Source organism: Pan troglodytes, chromosome 13 (assembly GCF_028858775.2).
Source record: "Pan troglodytes isolate AG18354 chromosome 13, NHGRI_mPanTro3-v2.0_pri, whole genome shotgun sequence".
NCBI classification, from domain to species: Eukaryota; Metazoa; Chordata; class Mammalia; order Primates; family Hominidae; genus Pan; species Pan troglodytes.
In genome coordinates, this window is record NC_072411.2 from 68,615,134 (window position 1) to 68,631,581 (window position 16,448).

At 37.8% G+C, this 16,448-nt stretch overlaps 1 protein-coding gene across 1 annotated transcript in view; it reads right to left on the reverse strand.

The window, feature by feature from the left end:
* SCN7A (sodium voltage-gated channel alpha subunit 7) overlaps window positions 1–16,036 on the reverse strand; it is a 200,281-nt gene extending 184,245 nt beyond the window's left edge. Inside the window, exon 1 of the mRNA XM_016949969.4 lies at window positions 15,608–16,036. The gene's annotated coding sequence lies outside the window, so the exon portion shown is untranslated. The remainder of the gene's footprint in view (window positions 1–15,607) is intronic.
* Window positions 16,037–16,448: the final 412 nt, after the last annotated feature.

Here is a 16,448-nt window from a genome sequence, read left to right on the forward strand (position 1 = left end):
ATGTCATCTGCAAATAAGAACATTTTTATTTTGTTCTAATCTATATGCCCCCTTCTCCACTACAAAAAAAAAAAAAAAAATCTTGTTACATTCGGTAGTTTCTAGTGCCATATCAAATAAGAGTGTTGAGAACAGATATCCTTGCCCTGTTCTTGATATTAGACAGAAAACATTCTGTAGTCCCCCATTAAGTATAATGTTAGCTGTAGGCTTTTTGTAGATGTTAAAAAAAGAAAGAAAGAACAACAACAACAATAATAAAAAACTTTTATTTTCAGGGGTACTTGTGCAGTTTTGTTGTATAGATAAACCATGTGTCATATGGGGGCTTGGTGTTCAGATAGTTTTGTCACCTGAGCAATAAGAATAGTGCCCGATGGGCCACTTGCAGTGGCTCATGCCTGTTATCCCAGCACTTTGGGAGGCCGAGGCGGGCGGATCACGAGGTCAGGAGATTGAGACCAGCCTGGCCAACATGGTGAAACCCTGTCTCTAATAAAGATACAAAAATTAGTTGGGCATGGTGGCGCATGCCTGTAATCCCAGCTATTTGGGAGTCTGAGGCAGGAGAATCGCTTGAGCCAGTAAGTCAGAGGTTGCAATGAGCCGAGATCATGCCACTGCACTCAGCCTGACAATAGAGTGAGACTCCATCTCAAAACAACAACAACAACAACAACAAAAACAAAGAATAGTACCCAATGGATATTTTTTCTTGGAAAGGGTCCCTTTGATTTCTATTTTTCTGAGAGCTTTTATCACGAATTGACGGTGAATCAATCTCTGTCCATTTGCTTTCCCTTATCAAAGTCATTTTCAGCACCAATTATTATTGGTTTTTCTTCTGTAGGCTGTTAATGAATTATATTTATTGATTTTTGAATACTGAACTAGCTTTTGATCCTCAGCATAAACTCCACTTAGTCATGATGTATAATTGTTTATCTATATGCAGACTTTCATTTGCTAATTTTTAAAATAATTTTTGCATTTATATTTATTAGGAATACTGATCTGTAATTTTTTTTTCCTTTTTGTACTGTGTCTGTCTAGTTTTGGTAATAAGGTATTATTGGCTTTATAAAATTGAGAAGTTTTCCCTTCTTGCATATTCTGGAAGAGCTTGTATAGAATTAGCATTAATTCTTCTTTAAAAACATGGTAGCATTCTCCAGTGAATTCATCTGGCCCTGGAAATTTATTGTTTGATTGTTTAAAAATAATAAATTGAATTACCTTAATAGTTTTTGAGCCTATTGATATGATCAATTTCCTCTTGGGTGAGTTATGGCAGATTGCATTTTTTGAGGAATTCGTCCACTTGTTCTAAGTTGTCAAATTTATGTGTGTAAAGTTGTTTCTAGTATTCCCCCTTAGTATGCTTTGGATGTCTGCAAGGTCTGTAATAGTATTTTCTCTTTCATTCCTAAAACTGGTAATTTGTGTCTTCTTTTATTTTCTTTGTCAGTCTTGCTAGAGGTTTGTCAATTTCATTGATCTTTTTCAAGTTCCAGATGTTTCTTCTGTTAATTTTTTCTATCATTTTTCTGTTTCCAATCACATTGTTTAATTTTCTCATCTTATTTACTTCATTCCACTTGGTTTGAATTTATTTTGCTCTGCTTTTTCTAGTTCCTTGAGGTAAGTCCTTAGACTACTGATTTGACACTTTCCTACTTTCCTAATATGAGCAATTAGTGTTATAACTTTCCCTCAACAATGAGTTTCATCTTTTCAAATTTGATATTAGATTATCATTTTTACTCAGTTAAATTTTATTTCCCTTGAGACTCCCTCTTTGATCTAGTATTATTTACAAGTGTGATGTTGTTTTGTTTTCAACCGTTGGATATTTTTCCCTTGTCTTTGTTATTCCTAGTTTTATTCATTAAGATTGGAGAATACACTATGTATGATTTAGTTTTCTGAAGTTTATTTATGACATTTCTTGGCCTGGATATTTCTAAGTTTATCTTGTTTTGCTTTTCCTCTTATTCTTTAATCTGTAAGCTTACATTATTGCCTAATTTCAGAAATTTTCAGCTATTATGTCTGTGTAAATTTTCAGTTCTCCTGTCTTCTCAACTTCCAGAATTGTAATGGCACAAAAGTTAGCTCTCTTTTTATACTATGACAAGCCAGTGAGACTTCAGAAATTTTCAGCTATTATGTCTGTGAAAATTTTCAGTTCTCCTCTCTTCTCACCTTCTGGAATTGTAATGGCACAAAAGTTAACTCTCTTTTTATAGTATGACAGGCCAGTGAGACTTCATTCATTTTCTTTCTTCTCATAGTTTTCAATTATTATTATCTTCATTTTTGTGGACTCTTTCTTCTCTGTCCATTCTGCTGTTGAGCCCATTAGCTAAGGTTATTGTATTGGTTATTGTAATTTTCAGTTCTAAAATTTATACTTGATTATTGTTTACATCTTATATTTATCTACCGAGACTTTCCACTCCTTTTCAGAGACTCCTTAAGTGTTTTTGTAATTACTCATTGAAGTCTTTTGTGATGGCTCCACTAAAATCCTTGTCAGATATGTCTAATATGTCTGTAATCTCAGTGTTGGTGTCTGTTGGTTCTCATTTTTCATTCAATTTGAGATTTTCCTGCTCCTTGGTATAAAAAATGATTTCTGATAGGAAACTGGATATATTGGTTATTACACTATGACATTCTGAATCTTACTTAAACATTTTGTTTTAGCTTTGTTCTTCTGACACTTCTCCAAAAAGAAAATGGTGGTACTCACTAGTTACTGCCAGGTGAGAGTCAAAATCCAGGTACCTTATTCAGCCTCTGTTAACTCTTGAAGGGAGAGGCACCCCTTTTCTGCTTAATGGTAGTGGAAGTTCCAGCTCCCCAGTGGGCCTCCACTGATAACACCCTGGCTGGGAGGAGCAAACATATCCATTTTTTTGCCCCATACATGGCTTCCATTGACATGGAGTTCGGGGACAGGGAAACTCATTACTGCTGAATAATGAAAGTTTTATGTTTAGGCCTCCTGTTATATCACTACACAGGAAAAGGGAAGTTGCCTCTCTAATGTGGAATGAGAGTGTAAGTTCAGATTCCTCACAAGGTCTCCACTGACATTTCAGGGATGTGGGGGTGCTCATTAGTGCCCAATGAGGATCTAAGTCCTGGCACCCTACTCAGTGTTCATTGGCACTATCCCAACCCCCAGTAGTGGGTTCAGGGTGCATTGTTATAGTCTATGGGGATGGAAGTTTAAGCGTCTTACTTGTCCTTTGTTGGTATATTTGGAGGTATAACCACAGCCCTTCATGTGGTATTTGGCTTGAATACACAGATTATTGTCTAAAAGCTTTCTGTCTTGCTATAGAAACTATTCTTTTCTTTCTTTCTCTCTCTTTTTTGTTTGTTCAAAAGAGCATGCTTTTTTGTTGTAGTTGCTCACATTTATATTCCAGGATTCTGCCTTCTCCAGCTACAGAATATATGATAAACAAACAAAACCAATCGATAATATTTGGCTCTGTATCCTCACCCAAATCTCCTGTAGAATTGTAATTCTCAATGTTGGAGGTGAGGTGTGGTGAGAGGTGATTGCATCATGGGGGTGGTTTCCAATGATTTAGCACCATCCCCTTAGTGCTATCTTGTGACAGAGTTCTCCCAAGATCTGCTGTTTAAAACTCCTGCTCCCTTTCTCTCCAGATGGCCATGTGAAAATACGCAGGCTTCTTCTTTACCTTCCACCATAATAGTGTTTCCTAAGGCCTCCTCAAAAGAAGAAGACTGTGTAGCACACAGAACCATGAGCTGATTAAACCTCTTTTCATTAATAAATTAACTGGTCTTAAGTATGTCTTTATAGCATTGTGAGAACAGAATAATACACCATGGACTCATTCTTATGTCATTCCTCAGGTTCCAAGCTCCCTCACTCATCTGCTTTCTTCTCCCCACCATTTAATATTTCTTGTTTATTTTATATATAATTTCAGAGTTTTAGTTTCACACAGAAGATGCAGTAGGTAAAGTACTTCTAATCTACATTGTAGGAAGCAGAAGTAAAAATGCAATCCTTTTTTAATGCAACTTTTTATACAATTCAGTAGTTCACTGACTTTATCTCTGCTGTTTTATCTGCCTGAGATACTTACCCAGCCATGCCTCTCTGGCAAAATGGCAAACTCCTCATCATTCTTCATGACTCACCTCAAGTATTTACATTTTTAAAGCCTTCTGTAACCTCCATTTCTATGACTGTATTCATTTTTTTATAGTGACACTATGACTACCATCATGTCAATGCACTTACAGTCATTTACATTAACTCACTGTCAAACTATCACTTTTAAACTATTTAAAAATACTTTAATAGTCTGATAAGAGCTATCTCTCTTACTACACTTTCAAGGGAGGAATCATATCCTGTTCACATTATGTACTCGAAAGGCATAGTGCCTAACAATAGAAAAGCTCAATGTTGTTAAATGAGTGAATGGGTATAAGGATGAAGGAATGGCAGGCTTTAATTGAAAATGAAGACTAAGTATTTCTGCAGGAACACAGAGGTGTAACAATGAAAAAAGTCTTTTAAAAAGTATGAGGAGGAAGATAAGAAGATAACTAGATAACTAATAATTTGATTTTATTTTATAGTTAATGGGTAGCTTCCTGGAAGACAGAGAGAGAGAGATAGGTAAAATAAATTAACTTTTATGTGAAATAAGATGTAATAATCCTGATTTTTTCACCTCTGTACTAGTGTCATTACAAACAGATCCATTTACTTGACATATCTTATTATCACAATTAAGCATGAAATATCCATTTGAAATGTTGATTTAAAAAGTTGATATGAGACAACAGGACATTAAGTGCTATGTACATTAAAATTCGTTATTATTTGTTTAATTTTATGTTCATTGTTGCCTACCAAAAAAACACTTCACTGTTTATAAAGATAAGCATGTATTGAAAATAAAAGAATGAAGAAAGATATTCTGTGCAAATAGACACCAAAAAAGAACAGGAGTAGCTACACTTATACAAACAAAATAGATTTCAAGACAGAAACTATTTTTAAAAAAAGACAATGAATGTCACATTATATAAGAATACAGTGGTCAATTCGGCAAGAGGATATAACAATTATAAATATATATGCACCCAATACAATACTGAAGCACCCAGAAATGCAAAGCAAATATCGTTAGTGTTAAAAAGAGAGATAGACCCTAATACAATAAGAGCTGGAGACTTCAACCCCCTGCTTTCAGCACTGGACAGATTATACTGACAGAAAATCAACAAAGAGTCTGGGCTTGGTGGCTCAAGCCTGTAATCCCAGCACTTTGGAAGGCCAAGGGGGATGGATTACCTGAGGTCAGGAGTTTGAGACCAGACTGGCCAACATAGCAAAACCTTGTCTGTACTAAAAATCAAAGAACAAAACAAAAAAGCCAGGCATTGTGGCGTATGAGTGTAATCCCAAATACTTGGAAGGCTGAGGCAGGAGAATTGCTTTAACGCAGGAGGCAGAGGTTGCAGTGAGCCAACATTGTGCCACTGCACTCCAGCTTGGGCAATAGGGCAAGATTCCATCTCAAAAAGAAAAAAAAAAAAAAAGAAAGAAAATCAACAAAGAAACATTGGATTTAATCTCCATTACAGACCAAATAATGTTTATAGAACATTTCACTCAACATCTGTAGAAAACACATTCTTCTCCTCAGCACATGAATCATTAATAATGATAGATCGTATGTTAGGCTACACTACAAAATAAGACTTAAAAAATTCAAAATTTAAAATCACATTAAATGTCTTTTCTTCCCACATGTAATAAAACTAGAAATCACTAACAAGAGGAACTTTGGAAACAATATGAACACATGGAAATTAAACAATATGCTCCTGAATGACCAGTGAGTCAATAAAGAAATTAATAAGAACACTGATAGATTTCTTGAAACATATGAAAATGGAAAAAAACCCACACCAAAACCTATGGGGTATGGCAAAAGCAATACTGAGGAAAATTTACAGTACTAAGTGCCTATTTCGAGAAAGTTAAAAAAAAAAAATCAAATGAACAATCTAATAATGCATCTTAAAGAACTAGAAAAGCAAGAGCAAACCAAATCCAAAATTAGTAGTAGAAAAGACATAATAATGGAGCAGAAATAAATAAAATTGACATTTTAAAAAATATAAAAGATCAATGAAATGTTTTAAAAAGATACACAAAATCAACAAACTTTTAGACACATTAAGAAAAAGAGCAAGACTTGTATAAATAAAATCAGAGATGAAAAGGACAATACAACTTCTACTATAGAAATTCAAAAGATTATTAGAAACTGCTATGAGTAATTATATGCCAATAAATTGGAAAACCTAGAAGAAATGGATAAATTCCTAGGAACATACAACCTACCAAAACTGAACCATGAAGAAATTCAAAACCTGAATAGACCAATACGAGTAATGAGATTGAAGACATGCTAATGTCTCCAACCAAAGAAAACCTGGGACTCAGTGGCCTCACTGGGGCATTTTACTGAACATTTAAAGTAGAACTAATACCAATCATACTCAAACTATTTTGAAAAATAGAGAATGAGATAATACTTCCACACTCATTCTGTAAAGTCTCTATTATCCTTATAGCAACACCAGACAAAGACACATAAAAAAAGAAAGAAAAGAAAACTATAGGCCACTATCTCTGATGCACATTCATGTAAATATCTTCAAAAAATACAAGCAAACTAAATGGAACAACACATTCAAAAGATCATTCATCATAACTGTATTAGTTCATTCTCACGCTGCTATGACAAAATACCCAAGGTTGGGTAATTTATAAAGGAAGGAGTTTTAATTGACTCATAGTTCCTCATGGCTGGGGAGTCCTCAGGAAACTTACATTCATGGCAGAAGGCACCTCTTCACAGGGCAGCAGGGAGAAAATGAGCGCAAGCAGGAGAAATACCAGATGCTTATAAAACCATCAGTTCTCATGAGAACTCACTAACATAAGCACAGCATAGAGAAAACTGCTCCCATGATCCAATCACTTTCTACTGGGTCCCTTCCAAACAGTCCCAAAAGTCTTAGCTCATTCCAGCATTAACTCAAAAGTCCAAGTCCAAAATCTCATCTGAGACAAGGCCAGTCCCTTTTGCCTATAAGTTGATAAAATGAAATATAAGTTAATTCCTTCCAAGTTACAATGGGGGTAGAGGCATTGGGTATATGCACACATACTTGTAACAAGGAGGAAATACTCATGACAATTACAATTTTCATTATTGTAACTAGTTTTGTGGTCTTGCATTTGTGATTATCTTCTACTTCCCATTCTGTATTCCCTTTGCCTTCAGCAAGAACCTCTGCTGGTTGTGGCTTTTGACTTTGTGGAGTAAAATCTTCATTCCTGAATCTGGGTATTTGTAGTCCCACCAGGATTGGGTTGTTGTAGTGTTCCACTAACATTAATTTACAGGGCATGGTAACACTAAGTGATGCACTAGGCCATCACCTATATTTCAGACATACTCATCCTTACCTCCATTGTAGAGTAGCAGTCCAGTTTTCTTAGTAGTCTGAATCACTCAATCCAGTCAATATATGTAACTCCCTTACTGGCCTGTTGACTCACAGCATGAGGACCCCAAGAGGCCATGTGGCAGTCTTAACTTCTAGAGTTCAGTGGAATCATTTTTTGTGTCTCCTGATAGAAGTACTTCTCCCTAGAGAACTAAAACTTCTAGGCCAGTGGAGCATAAAGTGATAGGACAAGGAAGCAAAATATTTGCTAGTGGATTACTAGGGCTAACGATTATGGTACCTCTTCCATTTCCACTTCTTGATTCCAGAACCAATGAATCGTTGCTATCAGAGAAACAAATATATTGGATGTTGATTAAAAACATATACAGCCTTCTAGAGAATCTTTCTGCAGAGCTGCAGGTATTGTGACCTAGCTGACACTGGAATTGAATATCCAAAAGGCCATTTCATCATTCCATCAGGGCAGCTGCTTCAGGATGAGAAACATGGTAACTAGGGAATTTCATGAGCATGGACTAATTACTGCTTTTCTTTGGCTGCAAAGTGAGTTCCTTGGTCAGAAGTGACGTTATGTAGAATACCATGACGATGGATAAGGTATTCTGTAAGTCCTCCAGTGGTAGTTTTGGTAGAAGCACTGGGTGGAGGAAAGATAAATCCATATCCAGAGTGTCCATGGCAGTAAAGACAAAACGTTGGCTCTTCCATGATGGAAGTAGTCCAATGTAATCAACCTGACATGAGATAGCTAGCTGATCACTTTAGAGAATGGTGCCATATTGGAGGCGCTGATCACCTTAGAGAATGGTGCCATATTGGAGGCGCCATGTTGGTATCTGCTGCTGGCAGATTGGGCACTCTTTGGTGGTGGTAGCTAGGTTATTTCCTTGGTGAGTGAAAGTCCATGTTGCTGAGCTTATGTATAACCTCCATGCCTGCCACCATTTCCACTTTGCTCATGAGCATATTGGGTATTACTCGGTCTACTGATTCAAAGGGTGATCTCCTCTGGAAATACCCAGAAATAATATTTTATCAACTATCTGAGAATCTCTTAGTCCAGTCAAGATGACATACAAAATTAATCATCACAATAGATTTTTTTCAAGTCTCACTATGGATCTATTAAGTTATAATTAATGAAATTAAATACTCAAGGGTTTACATGTTTATAATGCTCCCAAGTGAAGCATCCAGATTTGCATATGACATTGGTATGTTGATCCATTGAGTGAGTAGTGGAATAATACTGAGGTAGTTAACGGTAAACATCATAATAAAGTCATCAATTTTTTTTTTTGAGACAAAGTCTCATTTTGTCACCCAGGCTGGAGTGCAGTGGTATGATCTCAGCTCACTGCAGCCTCCACCTCCCAGGTTCAAGCGATTCTCATGCCTCAGCCTTCTGAGTAGCTAGAATTACAGGTGTATACTACCACACCTGGTTAATTTTTGTATTTTTACTAGAGATGGTGTTTCACCATGTTGGCCAGGCTGGTCTTGAACTCCTGACCTCAGGTGATCTGCCCACCTCGGCCTCCCAAAGTGTTGGGATTACAGGCATGAGCCTCCACGCCCAGCCAAATATTTTCTTACAACAGAGATTGAGAAAAAATTTACACACACAAAACACAAATGAAAATTAAAATGAAAACCAAACACAACTTTGTCCCTTATTTTGAATTTTTTTGGTCCATATTTGCTTTCAGTCTTCACTAATCTACTATCTTTTTTGTTGGCAAGGACTTTGTCTTATTCTCATTTCTTCATACACTTCCCTATGTAACAAATCTCTTATTCACCAGTACAGAGGAGACTACTTTGTATTTTAGTATTTCAATAAGCAGATATTTTACTTTAAATTCACAGTCAAGTTTCTGTGGTGCACAGATTTGATGTATTATTAAGACAATAAAGGACAACGAACAATATATCAAAAGCCTGTGACATCTAGATCAGTAATTCAAATTAATGCCAAAATAGACCATGATACATTGGTTTTCCAACAGTACTTTATCTTATTAATAGGAATTTAACTGTGCAGTGTAGATAATGGTTAGAACCCTTTGAGCTCTCAAATTCAAGTGACTTGTATACATAAAATCCATGGCAACACCTGGGATTGAAAAACAAAATTATGTTACCTTTTTTTTTTTTTTTTTTTTTTTTTTGCAACAAAAGGATCTGTTTAGGAAACAGCAACATAAGTAGTAAAAAGCTATTAGAAATTTTCTTTAGTTGAAGTGTAACATTTCTCCTTTCAAGTTTTGAGATATAAAAGTGCAAAGTTCAATTTCTAGCAGAAATTAATTTTTCACATGCTGGCATCAAGAATACACGTCGTCTTGATAACTGTCTGTGATTAGAGGGAAAGCCATAAGACAAAGGCAAGCTCTAGAATAATTTAAAAGACCTACTCTCTGATCTTTCAGATACTTGAGAGAAAAAAATAGAAAGTAATACTTGTTTGGGAAAACTTGTCATATTTAGAAAAATTACTTTCACTCTACCATTTATATACCCTCAGGAACAATTAATATAAAACTAGCTTAAACAAAAAACTTGGTATTTACTGTAGACTAAAATAAATCACAGTAAATCCAGTATCTCTCACTCTTTTCCTAGTAACTTTTTCGGCTCTTGCTCTTTCATGTGTTGGTTTCATCCTGAGATTGTTATGTTTGCAGAACCAATTCCAGGATTCACATCAATTCATGGTAATCACCTAGAACAGACTAAGTGTAACTTAAATTATTTTTAGAAGATAACAGATTAATTGTGGCATGAATTCCCAGTAAACGTCTCCTCATATCTCATTGTTTCAAAGTGGGTCACATGATTCTTAAACCAGTCACTACAACGGAAGGTGGAGTTATCATTATTTCAATCAGGTCCAACCTAGCATTTGGAGGTGAAGTCAGCTTTTCCTGACCCACAGGGGAATATAGGAAGAGTGGATATCCATACAAAGAAAAAAAGCAAAGCAGGAGGAAGAGAAACTTCGCTAGAAATAAAATGAAAGGCAGGAATACATACATCAGTAATACACACTGTAACCATATGTGTATATATATTTTAACGCAAACCTCCAAAGAAAACATCTTTATATTCTTGATGAAAACAAATCAATATATAATTAGTTGAGAACTGAGCCTTGTTGATCAAGTTTCAACTTATATCTTATATTGGATTGCTGTAGACAAAAATTTTATTCCCTTTACAGAATTAGATCACTATAAAGGTAAGAAAATTTTGTATTATTACAAAGAAAATGGAAAGATGGCTGAAAAGTTAATTAAGCTAGTCTATAAAGTGATTAACTGAAATATGATTCCTTATATGTGTTCTTCACATATAATGAAGCTCCACTTAGCTCTCCAAAGATTAAGTGTATATGCATCCATGTTCATTCTCAATCCACTTCCATTCTGCAGTGAAGATGAAAATCTTTCATCTTACAGATTCGACTTTTCTGTCTCCAATCCATTAATATATCAAAAGACCATCTATTTTAGCAACTAAGATTTAGAATACAAGATGAATGCTTCATGTAAGTAATATGTTGTGTTTAGACCCAAGTTATAGTGTCTAAAGGCATATTTGGTTAAAAAGAGACATTATTTGGGCTCATAAACTCCAACTCCCCTCACATCCAACTCAGCACACCACATATTTTCCATTTGGTCTGAAGAGAGCACAGGTATTTCAGCCATGAACTCCCAGTTAAGCATAAAATATGATAATTTGTAATGGGATATGTGATGTAATCTTGCCCTCTAGTGCCTTCTTTGCCTAGATAGCAGTTTCAAGATCACCTATGACAAAGAAAAAAAAAGGAAATTGTAATTCTATTTTTTAAAACTCTTTCCTAAATTAATTTGAGAACTTTCTCTAGTACTAATACTGCCAGAGTTTTGGCAATAGGCAGTCCCGGACTCACCTCTCATAATACTATTTGTTACATGTTTCTTGCCGATTTGTTACAACCACCTAATGTGTGAAGGCAGTAGCCATTTTGAATATTCAAAAATTGGTCACTTACTTTGGGAGACTAAATGTGACACAAATTGTGTCTTTCTACATTCTTTGAGAAGAATATAGTCCCATGAGAAATGGTAGCTTCAAAAATTTAGTCCCTAGTAAGCCAGTCCCTTCCTAGCAACCAGCCTATTCTATGAAAAGAGACCACAAATTCTTGGTGAACAGAATATCTTGGGCAAAAATCAGTGTTATTAACTAGAGAGATTGGTTTAGTAATCGTTCCAGAAAACAATAAAGAGCCAACAATTCATATTGGAAAATGATTCATAACGTTGCAGGCACTTGGACACTTCCATTTTTATTGCAAGCCAAAGAAAAAAAGGATTCTGTTGAAATCTATTCTACCGAGAACCTACTTAAAAACAACAAAAACCTCAGACTTCTTGCCATGCTGGCCAAAAGTGGTCCAGTGAACCCTTCTAAAAATAATTATAAAAATTGAAAAAATATTTTAAACTGTTTGAAACAAGACATTTAAAAAGGAGACAGATACAATAGGAAAGGTTGCCTTTGAAAGATGACTATGATAAAGAATTATAAGTATATGGCTTTTTATTTTTGGTCTGAGGATGGTCCCCACCTTTCAGCTCCAGTAGCAAAAAGTCATAGCCTTACCAGTTCAAGGTAACATTGGACAAAGTTCAAAGTTAACAGCTTCAAAAATTAAATTCAAAAGTTAAATCTGAAGATGTAGGTGGAAAATCGTGGGAACAATGGAGCCACAAAGGCCAGCCTTCTAGATCTTATAAACTACATTTGCACTGGAGTTGTGACAGTTACTATTTATTGCCTGTTAGCTTCAAGTTCATTCTTCATTGCCGGGCTCTGCAAAAAATGCACATCATGGGCCCTATAAATATTATTTTTCTGTTGTTGGCTGACAGTGAGCATTGTTATTAGAGGGTGTTGAAGAGACATTGTAAGAGGTTAGGAGATGGGCTTCTTGGTTCTGGTGTGCTCTCTGGGTAGGCTCTTGCAGCTTAGCCTCTGCAGCTCATTCTCCTGGGAGATCAGTTTAGTAATCGTTCCAATAGAAAATAAAGAGGCAACAATTCATCTTGGAAAATGATTTATGCATGGCTTCTCTGGCACCTATCTCCTGCAGTGTACAGCACCCAGCATTTACCTGAGCACTTCCCTTGGGCAGTTTTGTAGTAGAGTGCTTGCAGTGAAACATCTCCCCTTGAACAACTTTCTCTGGTGTTCTAGAGGATGGATGTCCAGCAAGTTCTACCTACACAGCATCAAAGTGACTATTCTGCCATCCAATCAGCCATAGCCATGTCCTCTCTAGCATGGCCTGGGCCTCAGCCCTGGAACCTCTTTCTTAGAGGTGGGGGCACTTGGGCTGTTAATATGCCTTCTAGTTGAAGTTTGCCTACTTCTGCCCCAAAAACCTGTAATGTTTTTTACACATTCTGTCTTTAGGAAAGTGAAACAGGTTGGAATAATGTATAGGAAGCTGATACTGAGGAGCTTGTAATGCAAGTTTTCAGGCGATCTTTGAAACGTTAGAATGCTATGAGATGTTTTTAAAAGAAAGCATGTAGGTCAAGTCACAGACTGTTCGTTAAAATGGAAAGATTTTAGAAGCAGCCATACAAGGGAGGGAGTTCTTAATTTACATCTTTTTCTTAGTTTTTAGAGGATACCTAAAATAAAATGTTAGAATTTGATTTCCTGTGAAACAGTTGTAATAAATGGTATATTCTCTGTACTTTAACTAATAAGGCTATGATTATACTTGATTAGTTATTTAGTCTGATTAGATTCAACTGCCTTTAGTAAAATCCATTAAAAGTGCTCACCTCATCTCCAGCACAATGGGGGCAATGTTGGAGTTCAGCTAGTGTTGAGGGTAGGACTGGAAGTAGCAGTAAAATACACGTGAGTGACCTTACCGACCTCTCTGTAACAGGTGAGATTGCTATTCTAATCTGCGGAAAAAATTTGCCTGTCCAACAGAGAAACCTGTTGGGATTCACTCAGGATGGTGGCAGAAATATTAAAGGGAAATATTAGGGAAGGTTATAGGGAATAGTCACAAACCTTTTTGAAAGGCCAAAAGGTTGCATAACTTGTAATAATTGAACAGGCTGAAGGCAGCCAGTTCTTACCTTAGAGCTTAGGTCATAGGGTAAATATACTAGAGACAATAGCCGCTTCCCCAGTTCTGTTTACCCTACCTCCATTAACTAACCTTTCAGCCTGATAGCCCTCTCAGGGTTGGGGGGAGGTAGACTGCGGATATTGCCCCCTAATGGTATTCACTTTAAACTGCGGTACCTGAGCTTTAATCATTTGTAGAACTACTCTCTTAACCATGTTAATTATCCTCAAGTGTGTTGACTCAGAGCTTCTGTTAATTGTATACTAAATAAATGCCTGGAGTGCGAGCTGCTCAGGGCCGGCCACAGTGACAAACTTCTCTTGGTGTACAGGCAGGCGGACACTCGGCAGGACTGGCAAAGCAGAATATCTGTGTCAGTGTACGTTTCATTCATCCATCGTTTAGGTCAGGGTCTGCGGGTAGACACCTGCAGCTAATGCCCTCTCGTGAGGAGCAATACCTCAACTGGTGCCCCGTGTGAGGCCAGTCAGGGGTCTACAGAAACAGACTCCCCGCAATTGGAGCCCCTCGTGAGGCAAGCTACAAAGGAAGTGTGAGGAACACCCTCGTGAGGAAAGCTGCGAAGAAAGCGTGCAGGAAACACGATGGACCCCCGGAAAACGAAGGTGAAGAAAGGAACGTGGTCAAGTCAGTGAGTAATCAGTAATGTCAGTGGTGCCCACTAGAGGTTACTAAGTTCTGGGGGAAGTTAGGTCAAGCTGAGTTTTCATCATGGGACAACAGTTATCAGCACAACAGAAACAGTATATAACAGTATTAAAACAATTGTCTAAGGCTAGCGGAGCCTGTTTCGCAGGCTCAATTAAAGGACCTAATCATCCATGCTAAAAAAAAAAAAAAAAACTGCTGTAATGCACACTGTTAAATCCCAAAGCCCATGGTTTCCGGAAGGAATGCTAGATGTAGAAAGAACTCTGGGAACAAGTAGGGAGAAACCGTAACATCAGGCGCAAAGGCGACAGGTCCCAGTAACAGTTTTAACGTTATGGGCTTTAAGTAGAGCTGCCGTGGCTCAGTTACACACAGAAGAGCCTAAAAAAGAGGAAGGAGAAAATTGTCACCTGCCTTATCACCTCCTCTTCCCTGGGCCCTAATATCACCAGGCTAACATAAAAAAGAGGAAACGGAGGTTTTTACCTGAGCTGCCTCCTCCGATAGATAAGAAAAAAGAGAGGATACGCTACAGCAATCAGTTCCTGTCTTAAGCAGGCAGCATTAGAAGGAGAGCTCTTAACCTGCCCAGTAATGCAAGATTGGCAAAGCAATCAGGTACATAAAGATATAAGAAAAAGCATTAGAGGCCGGAGCCTTGCGGCCAGGCAGGCAGTAGATGGAAAGAAAGACTCAGCAGCAAGGAAGCTTGCAAACACGGAACTGGTAAATGCCCGGGGGAACTTGGCCTGCGCGGCGGCAGTAGCAGTGGGGAGGCAGGCCCAGCGCCACGGAGTTAGCCTACTGTGAAAGAGCAGGAAGTGTGCGCGCCAAAGTCCGCCCAGCCGGCAACAGCTGCCCTTAGGCAGGGCGAGGGGGCAGCACACGCGAAAGAAGCGGCACAAGTGTGACAACCCCTACCCCGGGACCCACCTGCTCAGCTCTGTAGCTCTGCAGGCGGCCCACAGCAAAATCTCATGTGCTCCTTGTTTACTAACAACATCCTTGATTATAATTCTCTGCTAAGATTTAAGTAAAATATAATAAGTAAAATAAAAGAAAAACCTCTTTTCTAATGGCTTCTGTTGTTCTCCCTCCCCTACCCCTGACGTAGCTCTCCAAATCCAATTTAAGTAAAACAGTAACCTCTGAAGGGAGAGAGATTACAGAGGGCCATGAATTAGTTAGAAAGTAATTAAAAGCTAGGCATGTAAAACCACACATTACCCTTTAAAGGAAAAGTTTAAGCCTAATCAAGTTGTGTCCGGAATTGGCGGCTTCTTGGTCTCACTGACTTCAAGAATGAAGCTGCAGACTCTCGCAGTGAGTGTTACAGTTCTTAAAGGTGGTGCGTCCGGAGTTTGTTCCTTCTGATGTACAGACATGTTCGGAGTTTCTTCCTTCTGGTGGGTTCGTGGTTTCGCTGGCTTCAGGAGTGAGGCTGCGGACTTTCGGGGTGAGTGTTACAGCTCATAAAGGCAGTGCGGACCCAAAGAGTGAGCAGCAACAAGACTTACTGCAAAGAGCTAAAGAACAAAGCTTTCACGGTGTGGAAGAAGACCGAAGCAGGTTGCCACTGCTGGCTGGACAGCCTGCTTTTATTCCCTTACCTGGCCCCATCCACATCCTGCTGATAGGTTCATTTTACAGAGAGCTGATTGGTCTGTTTTACAGAGAGCTGATTGGTCTGTTTCGACAGGGTGCTGATTGGTGCGTTTACAATCCCTGAGCTAGACACAAAAGTTCTCCAAATCCCCACTAGATTAGCTAGACACAGAGCACTGATTGGTGCATTCACAAACCTTGAGCTAGACACAGAGTGCTGATTGGTGTATTCACAATCCCTTTGCTAGACATAAAGGTTCTCCAAGTCCCCACGAGATTAGCTAGACACAGAGCACTGATTGGTGCATTTACAAACCTTGAGCTAGACACAGGGTGTACGCTGTCACCTCTCAAAATGATATATGTTAAATTAGGAGGTAAAAATGTTGTGCCCTTCTCAGAAAGTGAAGAAAAGTTGTATGTAAGTGTAGTGAAAACATATGCATGAATGACTGTCTTAACC